Raw genomic sequence first — 16,035 nt, 5'->3', positions numbered from 1 at the left:
ATACCTACTGTTGTCCAGAGAAATTATGCTAGTTTGAATTAAAATTTTTGAAACAAGTGTTTCCCCGATCTCAGCCATTTTTCAGCCATGGTTTCTTCACAACGCAAAGTGATTCGGAAATTTTAATGATAACTGTGCTGCCTTCACAAGCGAAATAGGAAATTTATTGAAAGGTTCTGCAGGAAACAGAGTAATAAATTTTAATCAGGGATAACGTTGCATTCATGAATCTGCATACACATCCGCATACATGAGGGTCATCTTCTAGACGAAACTTTTAGACCGAATTGCTCTTGAATAATGTTGGTTCAGAATAAATTCTCTTATGGCGTATTTGTTGAAATTATAACGAAATAATTAAAAGCAGGACTCGCTTGAGATCAGTTCAGAACCATGTGGCCTCTCTCTCTTTGTCTAACTTGTGTAAGGCAATGCACTGCCTTTTCTACGTTCGGAAAGTAGGCATTCAAGACAAGAACTTTCAAATTCGAACAAATAATCAAGAAGTTACTGTGAAGAGATAGGTCTGATAAGGTTGCTGCTCCGATTTGCGTGCATCAGCAAGTTGCTTCACGTCAAATTACTTGATAGCTGTAAATGTTGCAAAATACAACGTAAGACTGCGTGGCAAGGTAAGGAAAGAGCATTTCGTATTGAAGTAAGACGGTTAAAAAGGGACCAGGTACCATCAGGAAACCCGTTACTAGTGCAAACATGTAAAGCCACGCTCAGACAAAGAAAATCTTTTAATACGAGGAAAACAACACAAATTGTGGCAGAAAGATATTCTAATGTCCAAAAAGATTATTTATTGGATAGACGACGTCACGTATGTGATTGAAGTTCATGTCAAATATCGAAAAATATTCTTCAGTGGCATATTACAATGAAAGCGTTATTTCCATTGAAATTTTAGCTGAAAGATGTAGGGGAGGTGATATATATATATGAGAGAGAGAGAGAGAGAGAGAGAGAGAGATATAACTGCACCTACTTGGCCACATGGTTCTGAATGGATCACATTCTGAAACCGCAGATCTGCATCTTCCATTTGGAAACCAGTGTGTTCCCACAATATGAAATCTGAGCCCAGAGTGGGATGCAATTTCGACATGTTCTCTCAAATTGAAATTTTCGCGACGAGCGCTCTGATTGGTTCCTGCAGTCCAAAATGCCTGAATACGCGGCTAAGCACCGCCTGGCAGTACAACCTATCAGAACTTCTATACTCTGGAAGGAAACAGAAGACTGGCGAGCGTCACGATTGCGCACCAAGTTGGTACTGATAGCCGACGCGTTTCAAGCATAATATTGAAGTGAAATGACCATCGGAAATCCAGAGAAGAAGATATCTAAAGCGTTTGAAATGTGGAATTATAGAAGAATCTTCAAAATTATATGCAAACATAAAGTACCAAATAAACGAAGAGATCAAGATCGAAGTTTATAAATGTCCTTACCAGAAAGGCAAATCAATGGGGTACCTGCTGATGTTCCAGGAAGGAAATGGGAAAAATAGAAGAACAGACAAAAATTGAAATATGCAGAAACAGATGACAGAGGATAGATGTAGTACTGACAGTTGCAAAAACGAGCTCCTCGTCCAGGGCCTGAAGAATGAATTGTGTCGACCGACCGCCGTGTCATTCTCTGTGATGCGGACAGGAACGGAGGGACATGTGGACAACAAACCGCTCCCCTGCCGTTTTGCCGATTTTAAAGACTGTGGAACCGCTACTACTCAGTCAGGTAGTTCCTCAATTGGTACCACGAGGCTAAGTACACCTTATACAAGTCCCCGCAATGAGGAAAAATCCTTGGCAGCATCGGGAATCGAACTCGATTACTCAAGATGGCAGCTACCTACCCCGACCACTCAGCTGCAGAGGCGGACACATAGTTGCAAAGATTAGCGAACTATAGGAGAAGATGTGAGATAGCTATAAACCAGTCGAAAAATGATGAATTAAAAAGAAATAAAACGAGTTACACGTTAGGAAAAAAATCGCTAACGTAGAAGTTGCGAGGCTTCAACTACCCGGTTTCCTCATCTGCTGCTTTTACCACTACAATTTAAGTAATTTTTGCTACCTGTGTTTTGGTAAAACACTGGATGCGATAGCTTTCCAGCGCGAGTGGCGGACGAGCTTTTACACTGACCAGTCCAATATGCGATGTTATGGAATCAAAGAAAATCAGTGGATCTGGTGCACTTGCCTTTCATGATCTGGTAGAATGTTTCATAATAGCTAGTCACATCCACTGTACAAAATTACGCGAACACGATATTAGCTCTTCATAACTAGAGGGTGAACACTAACGAAATTGACAAACTGACTGGAAATGGAGGAAAAAGGGTCCCAAGACGTCCTACGAACATGTGTCCAGAAAGGCATCGTTACCACGATAGATGGCGCTGACGAATGAATGCTCCTCTGACCATTTACCATGTATTCCTTGTACGTTGCCGGTTTTGTGATTGACGCAGCGTACTCTAAGAAGCAGAATGACCCGATGTTCATGTCGGGAACAAACCGAGATGGCGTTTGTGTACGGCCAAGGAAATCGAAACAGCTGAGAGGCAGCACTGCTACACCAAAACAAGTACCCTCCCAGACACCAACCACATCACACAATATGTGAAGCACTTTTTGGACGTTTGTGTGACCACGAGTTTTTAGACAGGCAAACGTGCAAGGAGGTTACGGACTCTGCGTATACTAGATATGGAGAACCTGGTTCTACAGGGCATTGAGAGCAGCCCTAGTACAAGCTCCAGGCAAATGGCCCGCTTACATGGTACTTACCAAACCACGGTCATGTGTATCCTACATGACAACCGCTACTATCCCGATTAGCTGGAATGGGTCAGAGGAACTTTCATTCATCAGAGCCTTCTAACGTGGCAACGATGCATTTCCGGACACATGTTCAGAGGACCTTTCTTCCTCCATTTCTACGCAGAAATCTGTCCCTGCAGTTTGTCGGTTTTATTAACGTTCAAACCGTACAGTTAGTAATCTCAGTAAACAAAGCAGGTTATTTTACAGCAATACGAACCAGACAGTTTAGTAACACTAGTTTCTGATCTTAAATATAGAAGGGTAAATAAGTTTCCCAGGATTATGGTTGCTATTTATAGAGATGAGCTTAAAATCATTATCACTGGCAAATTTTGGATGTATGTAGACTTTTTGAACAGTCAGAGGAACCGTAGGTTTGGTACGTGTGAATCCGGTTACAGATAGTGTAGAAATATGTGCGCATTGGGAGCAAGAAGCCAGGTCTAACTGTTTTCTTTTGTACATCTTTCAAATATTCGTTCCTATTCTACCTGGATTCGGGCCACTGCAGCGCTCATTTCACTATAACAAAATCTCAGTTCGCTGAAAGTAGGGTGGGGCGATTCCCGATTGGGAATATTTGGGAGGACGTTGACAGTTTCCATAGTTGCCTTACAACCAGGGGATCCTCCCAAAAAATGTGTTCAGAACTGAAGGTTAGAAATATTTTACAAATTTTCTTTCTTGTACAGGAACGGAAATAGTATTACTTGGAGTATGCAATGATTTATAGCTTTCAAATATTTTTAAAAAAATCATGGTTTTGCACAACAGCCATGTATCATATCTTTAAAACGCTACCGGTTTCGGTAAAAAAAAATGAGACTATACTCAGACTAAAGAATGACAATAATTACATGGCAACACGCACACGCACGCATATATACACACACACACACACACACACACACACACACACACACACACACACACCCACACGAGTCGAACCAACTTCCATATGCCAGAAAAGTGAACAACGCTTTAGTTTTACAGCCATTTATGCCACACACATTTACGTACAGCTTTCCTGATTACCTCGATTGTTGAAAGGGCATTTTGACAATCTTGAGCAGCACTACATCCCTTAGGCGACTGTAGCGTGTGCGTGACATTGTGGTATATTTGGTTCTTAACAAGCAACACTTAGAGCTTAGTACAGTCAGCTCGAATCGTTTTTTGAGTACTGAGTTGTGGAGTTACATAGCGAAGCAACAGGGATCTAGAAAACAGCACACACGCAGAGTGCGTGGAAAATTACTTAGAGTGTGCTAATCCGTACTGGAATGTTGTGAAGTATGTGGGGGAACTCCCCTTAGCTGCAGTGCTAATCTATGTAACTAGTGGGTGCACCTTTGGAAGATTTAAGATCGAATAAGGCAAAAAAGATCGACAACATTCCATCGGAATTTCTAAAATCATTGGGGGAAGTGGCAATAAAACGACTATTCGCATTGGTGCGTAGAATGTATGTGCCTGGCGATATACCACCTAACTTTTGGAAGAACGTCAACTACACAATTTCCAAGATTGTAAGAATCAGTTTAAAAACTCATACATCCAAGTTGTTGGGCAAGATTTATATACGGAAGAACGGAAATAAAACTGAGGATGTGTTAGAGGACGATCAGTTTGGCTTTAGGAGAAGTAAAGGCACTAGATGGTTCAAATGGCTCTGAGCACTATGGGACTTAACTTCTGAGGTCATCAGTCCCCCTAGAACTTAGAACTACTTAAACCTAACTAACCTAAGGACATCACACACATCCATGCCCGAGGCAGGATTCGAACCTGCGACCGTAGCGGTCACGCGGTTCCAGACTAGCGCCTACAACAGCTCGGTGACCTCGGTCGGCAAGGCACCAGAGACATAGTTCTTACGTTGAGATTGATAAGGGAAGCAAGGCTAAAGAAAAATCAAGACACATTCATAGAATTTGTCTATATGGGAAAAAGCGCTCGACAATGTAAAATGGTGCAAGATGCTAGAAATTCTGAGAAAAACGGGGGATAAGCTATAGGGAAAGACGGATAATATACAATGTGTACAAAAGCCAAAAGAGAACAATAAAAGTTGAGAGCCAGAACGAAGGGCTAGGGAAAAAAGGATGTAGGACAGGGATGTCTTTCGCCCCTGATGTTCAATCTGCACATTGAAGAAGCAATGACGGATGTAAAAGAAAGGTTCAAGGATGGTTTTAAAATTCAAAGTTAAAGGATATAAATGATAAGATTGTCTGATCACATTGCTATCCTGAGTGAAAGTGAAGTTTTACAAGGTCTGTTGAATGGAATGAACAATCTAATGAGTGCAGAACATGGCTTGAGAGTAAATCGAAGAAAGACGAAAGTAATGAGAAACAGCAGAAATGAGAATAGGGAGAAACTTAACATCGGGATTGGTGATCACGAGGTAGATGAAGTTAAGAGATTCTGCTACCTAGGCAGCAAAAAAACCCGTAACGGACGGAGAAAGGAGGACATAAAAAACTGACTACCACAGGCAAAAAGGGCCTACCTAGTCAGGAGAAGTCTACCAGTATCGAACGTAGGCATAAATTTGAGGAAGAAATTTCTGAGAATGTACGTTTCGAGCACAGCATTGTATGGTAGTGAAACATGGACTATGGGGAAATTCGGAACAGAAGACAATAAAGGATTTTAGATGTTTTGCTACAGAAGAACGTCGACTGATAAGGTAAGGAATGAGGAGGTTCTCTGCAGAATCAGAGAGGAAAGAAATCTTTGGAAAACACAGAAAACATGAAGAGAGGATGGTAGGACATCTGTTAAGGCATCACGGAATAACTTCCATGGTACTAGAGGGAGCTGTGGACAGTAAAAATTGTAGAGGAGGTCAGAGATTTTGATACATCCAGCAAGTAATTAATAGCATAGGTTGGAAGTGCTACTCTGAGATGAGGAAGTTGGCACAGGAGAGGAATTCGTGGCGGGTAGCATCAGACCAGTCAGAAAGCTGATGACTCAAAATAAAAAAGGCCAGTACAGTATACTGAGACTTTTGTTCACAACATAACTTGTGTTCCATTGAACTACCCATTTCGGGAACAAACGGAAACGTAGAAATCTCTGAAGCGTTGATACAATCGTCGCCAACATGCGTCCAACGATACTCAAAACGAGTGCGCCTTTCGTACTGTTAAAACTGTGTTAGTGTTCGCGAACTCAGAGGAACTATAGACTGTTTCGAGGCTGGCCTTGCCACAGCCACATCACTGAGGCAATAAGGTTACTGTCTTACACAGTTCAGAAGAAAAGGGAAGAGAGATTTTCGTGTGTAATTAATTTGTAGTTTCTGCCGGTGACGTTACCCGTACGCAAAAAAGAAAAAAAAAAAGTCAGGCTGTACATACCTCTTGAATTCCTGAACGGAGTTCCCAAACGTCATTCTACGTCATTGCATTTAATCCATGTCATCCTCATTTGCTCCATTATTTTCATTTCAACAAGCTTAAGGCAGTTAATGTATACCCGTGTGGTAGATAGAATCACACATGAAATGCACTCGCCTATTAGTGTTAGCATAAAGAGTCAAAAATCATCACGTGGAAGGGAGACCCATCAGATAGCTAATAGTTTTCACCAAATTAACATTTATTTAAGATAGCCGGCCGGGGTGGCCGAGCGGTTCTACGCGCTACAGTCTGGAACCGCGCGACCGCTACGGTCGCAGGTTCGAATCCTGCCTCGGGCATGGATGTGTGTGATATCGTTAGGTTTGCTAGGTTTAAGTAGTTCTAGGGGACTGATGACCTTAGAAGCTAAGTCCCATAGTGCTCAGAGCCATTTATTTAAGATAACACACTGATCAATTAAATTCCAGCTTAATAACAACATGAAAACCATCAGAATTATAATGACATATAAAGTGACAAACTACTGACATTTACCAATTTAAGCAAAAGGAAGCAGTATTCAATAAACACAAAGCATCTGAGTTTATGGACAGTAAGAATGCAATTTGAGTCGTTCAGTAAAGGGAAACTACATCTACCAAATACGGAGCACATCTCATTTCATGAAGAACAATTAGTACAGAATTTGAACACTCTTCTTCTACGAACAGTAACATGATCAACAGCTTGCTTACAATTTACAAGAGTTCATGAGTTAATCCCGCTGAACTCCACAGTGTACAACCCTGGCGTCAGTCGCTCAACCCAGTTTTAGCTCCAAGGAACAATTACTCATATTTTGCTAGGTATGACAGACGACAAAGCGCTCCCGCTTAGACCTCGTGCGTTGGGCAGGATGCCGCCAAGGTACGGGCAGAAGTCACGGCTGCAAACACCAAGGTACACTCGCGTGTTTCGCAATCAACTGTGAACATAAATCACACGCGAGGCAGTACCCTCAAACAATAACAGAATATATACTAACAAATGATGAGACTCGTTTTAGCAAGATAAATACAATTTGTAACCTCAGATAAAACAAACAGGGCTTTTAATCAGCTCAGGGGAAACTCACGAAGATTGACAGAGGTAATTAGAATGGATTTGTCGAACACAATAAATACTTACGCCTCAGTCTAGGTAAGATGATAAGCGAGCACATACGAGTATAACTGACAAGGTGCAGGCACAAACAGAGCAGTTGCAGTTAAACCCCCTGAGGCATGAATAAGTATTGCTTACTTTAGGAAACACTAGTTAAGGTGAGCTTAAGCAAAGCAGAGAATTTCACTCAGTAGAAGGCCTACGTAATTCAGTTATGACTAAAACACATCAACTTACGTTAGAATAAGTACACCTTACTGAATCACAATTATATTTCAAATTCATACCCAGTACCTGATACAGTACTATGACGTTGCCATCGGGTACAGTACCACTCACCGTTGTTACCACTTCAATTTATAACATCGCATCCCAAGCGGGTGCACACAAGCGGTTTACCAATTAACAGAATCACGTGGCTTTACAGAAGACGCACTGATAACTACTGGCCACTCTCAAGCCAAGGCTATCTGCAGAGCAAACAAATACATATTATTCCCTGAACAAGACACAATAATATTGCGCCAATTTTCCTTTAAACAACAAAATCAAAGACCCAGAAAATAGAAATACGTTAAGGTGCACTCTCCCCACCGTCAGTTACCCTTTTAACTCCTTTTCAAACAACAGGAGGAGGCTCCTTCGTCACCTTTAGCGGCTGACCAACATTCGACAAGTCGCTCAGCGATAAGGCTGGGTACATGCGTTGTCAAACCCAGATCGGCCCAGTCAAATCCCGCCGCCAGACACTGCTGCCGCAGCCCTCCTCCTTCCGTCACGAGCCTTTCACCACTCTGCCTCCTTGTCGAGACTCCACACATCAACCAGGAAAACCAAAGATAATTCATAAGGGAGGTGACTATCGATATCCGTGCCAGAGGTAGTTTGGCCAGCAAACCGAGCCGCCATGGCACAGTATGTAATAGAAGGAAAAATCAGTAACAATTAAAATTCTAAACAGTCCTGGAATCGTGCTCAGGAAGCTGGAAGTGAATTCGTAGGACATGAATGGCTTGGAGACTCTCAAGAGGGACACGAAGTGCTACCCAAAATTTTCGGGACTGGTGCTGCCATCTGTTGAAAACTTTACCTTTGGACTAATGGTGACCATCACCCTCGAAGTAGTTCCCATCCGCATGTACACACCGGTCCCAGCGCTTCTGCCACTGGTCAAACGTTTTCTAGAAGTCTTGTTCCTTGAGTGTGTTCATCACCGCCAGAGATGCTTCTTGAATCCTCTCTGGAGTGTCGAAACGGCGGCCTTTCAACTTGAGTTTCAGTTTTGGGAATAGCGCGAAGGTGCAAGGTGACAAATCCGACGAGTATGGTGGTTGGGGTGCAACCGCCATGTTGTTTTTTTTTGCCATAAAGGTACCGGTGAGCCAAGAGGTGTGACAGGGCGCGTTGTTGTGAAGCAGCAGCCAGTTATATTGACGCCAAAGTTCGGGCTGTCGTCGCCGCACGTTTTCACGGAGCCATCGCAAAACGTCACAGTAGTACGCGCAGTTCACTGTTTGGTTGCGTCGAGCGAGTTCTTTGTGCGCAATTCCCTCGGTACCAAAGAAAACGATGCTGAAGCTGTTCATTTTGCTCTTCACGTGTCTCGCTTTTTTGGGTCTTGGAGAGCCTGGGCTGTTCCACTCAAACACACGCGTACGGCTCATGCTCTGCCCCCTCAAACACTTGTTGAATCATTGCAAGGGTCTCCGTAGCACTTTTCCCGAGATCCGCACAGAATCTGATACACACGCGCTGTTCTGTTCGCCGATCCATAGCAAAATCGCCACACACCAAACACAGAGTACTACGGAAATCACTGTGGACACACAACACGCTTTCTCAGCGGAGTGCCACTCCGCACACTGACTCGTCAGATATGCAGCTCTCGCCACCTAGCGGTGCTAAATCTACTAGTCGTACTTTCCAGATGGCAGCACCAGTCCCGAAAATTAAGGATTCCGCTTCGTATGATGTCGCCTGTTTGCAAGTTCTTTGCCCTGGACGCTACTTGTACGCCCTTAACATATCCCACTAATCCAGCCAGGGAATCGAACCAGTTGTCGTTCTTGGCATATATTCAAATCATTGAGAGGTGAAGGCGGTTGGAAAGGGAGACTGCAAAATTCAGGCATGTGGGATTCGATCCCGCGACCTGACAGTGTCCAGGGTTGCACTCTACCGCCTCCATCACCACCACCCCCCAACCCTCCTCCAATTTGAAGGCGCTGCCAGGAGCTCGAGAGCCGCTCTCGCCTCGTGTACTGCAGGTCAGCTGGGAGACAGAACTCCGTCCCGCTCGCCAGCTGAGCCGGCCCGGCGTAACCGGCTGCTGTTCGGCCTTGCGGTGTGGAGCTGGCCGCCTCAGACTGCGCGGCGCGCCGCGGCAATGCTCTGTGGCCAGCCACACTTACGTAAGCGAAACTCCAACCGCGGGCTGCGGCGAAGAAGGCGAGATGCTCCAAACATGTCTGCAGTCTTCACACGGCTCCAGTCAGATAGAGCCTATTCTCTCGACTACGACAGAACCTCCAGTCGCGGAGCTACGCATACGGCATACATCACACACTCTAAAGCAGGGCCGGCCACGGGTACCAAACTTCATACGTGCACGTCCGCCCCCGGTAGCTGAGTGGTCAGCGCGACAGAATGTCAATACTACGGGCCCCGGTTCGATTCCCGGCTGGGTCGGAGATTTTCTCCGCTCGGGGACTGGGTGTTATGTTGTCCCTATCATCATCATTTCATCCCCATCGACGCGCAAGTCGTCGAAGTGGCGTCAAATCGAAAGACCTGCACCAGGCGAACGGCTTACCCGACGGGAGGCCCTAGCCACACGACATTTGTTTTTCATACGTGCACCGTGCGCGGGCCGAGTGCGGATTTTGTGTCACACGGTTTTGCTCGGCCCTTGTCGGGAGTAAACTGAAAAGTGCGACATTTCATTTAGCATTTATCAATGCGGCACAACTCTGTCAATTTGGTAGAATAGTGGTGTCAGCGCTGTTTGGCATTCGCTATTTTTTCGTGGGATGAAGCACGTTCACAGGTTCAGTGGCTGTTTGCACAGATAGGGGCAGTCTTGAGGTCTATCGAATCTTCAGAAACCAAGACGCACTCGAGCGATCTGCGGTGGGCATACGTTGCTGACGACCGCTTAAATTTTTCTAAGAACTACATCGTATAGTCGTACCTACGCTGTTTACGTGAATAATAGACTCTCTTCGTACGCCAAGGCATCTAGCAAAAAATGGTTCAAATGGCTCTGAGCACTATGGGACTCAACTGCTGAGGTCATTAGTCCCCTAGAACTTAGAACTAGTTAAACCTAACTAACCTAAGGACATCACAAACATCCATGCCCGAGGCAGGATTCGAACCTGCGACCGTAGCGGTCTTGCGGTTCCAGACTGCAGCGCCTTTAACCGCACGGCCACTTCGGCCGGCATCTAGCAATTACTTAGATTAGTATTGTAGTTAATCGGAGCTCCTGATTTACAAAATCCATGGCACAGATTAGCAAATGCTAAATACATTCCCTGAAAAGACTCACCACGAAGGAAGAATTCGAATGTATGCGGCGGAAATCGGTAGAGGCGACGTACATTAAAAGACAAATGATTACAATTTTAGAAAAAAATGTATGTTTTTTTTAAACCCTACATTTCAGCAGGATAATGCACGACCGCATGTTTCAGGTCGTGTACGGGCCTTTCTGGATACAGAAAATGTTTGACTGCTGCCCTGGCCAGCACATTCTCCAGATCTCTCACCAATTGAAAACGTCTGGACAGTGGTGGCCGAGCAACTGGCTCGTCACAATACGCCAGTCACTACTCTTGATGAACTGTGGTATCGTGTTGAAGCTAGATGGGCAGCTGTACCTGTACACGCCATTGACTCAATGCCCAGGCGTATCAAGGCCGTTATTACGGCCAGAGGTGGTTATTTCAGGGAAAGAGCATGTCAGTAAAGCATTGAGCCATCTCAGGGCCTTATGCAAACAGTTGTTTGACTTCTCCTAAGGGACACCTTGTCAAATTCTGCCCAATTAACGCGTTAGATCGGCAAGATCCCGAGTTGGTTAAAGGGTCGTGACTTAATGGATCCATACGTTCTGAACTGAGGACAGATCCTGTGACCTTGCTGGCAGTAGAAACTTTCGCCACATGCGGCCGAGCAGTATCTTGCTGAAATGTCAGCCCAGGATGACTTGGCTTGAAGGACAACAAAACTGAACATTGAATATCGTCGACGTAGCGCTGAGCTGTAAGGGTGCCACATATGACAACCATAGTGGTCTTACTGTGAAGTGAAATGGCACCCCAGCCAGCACTCCTGGTTGTCCTGCCTTATAGCTGGCCACAGTCGGACTGGGATCCCACCTCTGTCCGGGGCATCTTCAGACACGTCTTCACTGGTCTTCAGGACTCAATTCAAAGCGGGACACATCAGTGAAGGCAATTCTACTCCAGTCAGTGAGAATCCAGGCCGATAACACTACAAATGGGCATGTTGTTGTACAGATATCAACTGGAGTCGGAGCGATGATAATGATGAATCCGGGACTGTGAGTGCCTCTTTGATGACTGCTCGGTCCTCACGTTCCCTAGGTCCTCTACTTCCTTCCTGATACTGTTTCCAGCGACGGTTCACCCATTCCTACCAACGTCGTCGAATAGTGGCATCGCTCCTATTTTAATGTCTAGGCATTCTCCGATTATCCAGCCAGCTTCTCTGAGTCCAACTACACGTCCTCTATCTCAAATGTTGATATCTGTGTACATTATTCACGCGCCTATCTACTAAGCACGGTTCCTGTCTAAATAAGAACGCGGAATGAAACCCGCAAAAACTTTATGCCCTGGTATCTACGTGTCCCCTGTTTACCACCCTTCTCAACTGAACGGTGGAATTGCGCTGCAGTGTCACCCATCACGCATCGGTCACCGTAGTTTATAATTTTTCATTTGCCGTCAATACTTGTATTGAAACATCCCCTTAGAAATATTTGTGAATTACACTGCACTTCACACGAAGCTGGGTAATTTGGTGCGGCAACATTGAAACGTCCCCTTAGAAATATTATTGAATTACTGTGCTGATAAACCTCTACGTTATTTGATTTTCAAACAGCTGAGCAGAACTGAACGTACTCAGACATTTCTCTCTTTACTTATTCTGATCAACACTATACTGACACACAATACTTTTAGCGCAACGCAATCTGACTCTCAATAATCAAAATGGTTCAAATGGCTCTCAGCACTATGGGACTTAACATCTTAGGTCATCAGTCCCCTAGAACTTAGGACTACGTAAACCTAACTAACCTAAGGACATCACACACATTCATGCCCGAGGCAGGATTCGAACCTGCGACCGTAGCAGTCCCGCGGTTCCGGACTGAAGCGCCTAGAACCGCACGGTCACCGCGGCCGGCACTTTCAATAATCCCTACCAAAGATTGGCCCTGACTAACAATAAGCTATACCTTTCGTGAATCACTTACCTCACAAAAATCTTCGTTACTCGAACTGCTGCAATACAGCGAGCGCCAATACTGCCAGCTAAATAAAAGATTGTAACTGCTGAAGGCACTAAGTACTGATAGGCATAGTTAGCAAATGAAAGATTTTGATAGAGAACAACCAATGTATTTACCTTAATAATATTCAAAGGTCATCATGCATATATATATATATATATATATATATATATATATATAAGTTCATGATATCCAGTATTACAAATTTATTCTTGCTGATGGACACACGTCCAGATCGTCCGCTCTCAAAATTCTGCCATCTCTCTCCCCACATCCACCACTGCTGACGGCTCACCTCCAACTGCGCAACGCTACGCGCTGTTCACATCCAACTGCCCAACACTACAATAGCAAAAATTCCAACAATGCAAACCAGCCACAGACTGCACACAGCAAAGTCAGTGATTTTCATAGAGAGCGCTAGGTGGCGTTACCAACATAAAAACCTAAACAGCCTACCTAGAGAATGAAGTTCCATATCAGGCCAATTTGCCAAACCCCTTCGTGGTGAGATGTTTTTTGGACCTTGAGTGTAATTCTTCAGCGTTTTCCAAGTATTTTATTTTATATATCAACAGGTAGAAACGGAGAAGGAAGACCTGGAAAGCTCTTAAAGCCTAATCGATTAAGTGAAGAAGAAAATTTGTAGAATGGTACAAGAAAGAAACCATATGCTTACTAGGCCACTAATCCTTTCATTCGTTCGGAACATGAAAACACGCCGTATGCTAGAGAGCAACAGCATGTAGCAGGCACAGTGAGTCATGAGGAGGGAGTGTAATTTGTCACTGCGGCCTGACGTCGGAATTTGTCGGAGCTGCCTCCGGTCGGCGGCGGTGCGGAGGCGTGTTTTGATTGATTGCCAGCCGGAATCATTGCCGCAGATATCACAGTCAGCACTTCACGGCTGCGCTGTGCGATAATGTCGGCTAATGCGGCTACTGCGAAGCGCCAGTTGCGGCGCGACGGTGACGGGTCGCAGCGCGTGTTTCCGTCCACGGTGTGACAGGCAGTAGTTGACGTTATCCACATACGCACCGTTCAGAGGTAGCGCATTTATTCACGTACTCTGTCGAGAAGGGGTTATCAGAAGGGTTAAATTCGTGTACGACGACACACCCAGTGAGAAAGCCTCGAAATGCAACTTGGCCTTGCCACCAACTTGAATTATAGGCTTAATTCTCGACCATTTTTCATGAGTTGATAGTTCAATGCTGAATGCTGTTTTGGTTCTTAACACTCGTGTACTGTAAGTGCATAAGACTAACAGTTCCTAACAATGTAGAATTACTCGTTTCAGACAAATGAAAAGCAACAGAAATAAAACCAACAATCGGGATGAACGATATTTATGAGTTTACATCATATGAAAAATATGAGTACTGATAATGGTAAACGTGAAGCAAGCAGGTGGACAACTAACACATGTAATATGGGTGAAAAAAATTACGAGAAAACGCTGTAAGTAAACGAAAATCTTTTCAATATTCCAATCCATCTTTTTCATCTCTAAATGACCAAATACTAAAGCAACGAAATTGTAAAAAATATCTATGTTTTATATATGTGACACTGTTTTAACAGCAGAAACGGAAACATGTATAAAGCATTGACAACTATGTGAATAGTAATATAGCTCGATATACAGTACATTTCAGATGTATAACAAGCACTCCGTCTTCAGGTCACAAGTGGCCTACCGGGACCATCCGACCGCCGTGTCATCCTCAGTAGAGGTTGCGGATAGGAGGGGCGTGGGGTCAGCACACCGCTCTTCCGCTCGTTACGGTGGTATTCTTGACCGAAGCCGCTACTATTCGGTCGAGTAGCTCCTCAATTGGCATCACGAAGCTGAGTGCACCCCGAAAAATGGCAACAGCTCATGGCGGCCTGGATGGTAACCCATCCAAGTGCCGACCACGCCCGACAGCGCTTAACTTCGGTGATCTCACGGGAACCGGTGTAGCCACTGCGGCAAGGCCGTTGCCATGATGTATAACAAGGCTCTTGTTAATTATTCATCTTTGATACAGTTGATTTGTAAAGCTTATTTTTTCAAATCTAATGTATCAACTGCAAGTGTACGATAAATATTTTGATTTTACGAAGCGAAAAAAATTACACTATGCCTCAAACACGTAAATTATCTCATAGCTGATTTAGATGTGACAGAACTAAACATATATATTAATAGAAGTGCCGGTAAAAAACAAAACAGTCTCTCTCTCTCTCTCTCTCTCTCTCTCTCTCTCTCTATCTATCTATCTATCTATCTATCTATCCATCTCTCTGTCAGTCTCCTCCTCCCCGTGACCCTGTCCATATCCGCTCCCCCCCCCCTCCCCACCTTATATCGACCTCCTCCACGCACCACTCCCTCCTCATCACCTTCTGAGGCTCTCTGTAGTACATCTGCTCCTACCATCCTGTCTCTTTCATTCCACCTTCTCCTCCCCACCCCGATCTGTCCATATGCTCCTTCCCCTTCATTCCACTTCATCCTCCCCCTCAAATTCCATTTTTTCATCCCCTTTCATCTCTTCCTCACCTAAGCCCTTCTCGTCCTCCTCTTTTGGCCATCTCCTCCTCCCCCACTCTCCATCAACCTCTTCCACTCCCCCCCCCCCCCACTCTCTTCCAGTATCCTTCTGTCCCTATGTGTGGTCCATCTGCTCCTTCCCCTCTGTCTTCCCCCTCTTTCATTCCGTCTGCTCCTCCCCCTGCCCCCACTCTCTCTCTCTCCATCTGCTCCTTGACAGACTCTGTCTATCCAAATACTCCTCGACCTTTCCTCTTAGCATTGTCACCGCCACCTCAGTTAGGGGTTATCGGTTCTTACTCTCGTCTGTGGCTCTTTCTAGACAGTAAGTGGTATGTGTACCAAGTTTGGTTGATATTGAACAAGTTGTTTAGAAGGAGCTGTGGAACATACATATTATGAAAGTATGTATGTATGTACTATGTATGGATTTTGTGTCTTGTCATGCTGGTTGTTTTTTGCTTGGTTGAACTATTGTCTGCCACTCAAGCACTAACGTTATGGTGTACAGGAAATTTTTCCACCTATTTCATTGCCTTTTTGTACAGTTAGATCGGTGAGTTCACTGTTAATATTTTTGTGGTTCTTAAT

General features: G+C 44.5%; 1 pseudogene; it reads right to left on the bottom strand.

The window, feature by feature from the left end:
- Window positions 1-14,775: 14,775 nt before the first annotated feature.
- LOC126485647 (5S ribosomal RNA) lies at window positions 14,776-14,893 on the bottom strand (annotated as a pseudogene).
- Between the last annotated feature and the right edge of the window lie 1,142 nt (window positions 14,894-16,035).

Source organism: Schistocerca serialis, chromosome 6 (assembly GCF_023864345.2).
Source record: "Schistocerca serialis cubense isolate TAMUIC-IGC-003099 chromosome 6, iqSchSeri2.2, whole genome shotgun sequence".
In the NCBI taxonomy this organism is placed as follows: Eukaryota; Metazoa; Arthropoda; class Insecta; order Orthoptera; family Acrididae; genus Schistocerca; species Schistocerca serialis.
Note: the sequence above shows the minus strand (reverse complement) of the source record. Positions and strands in the feature narration are given on the sequence as shown.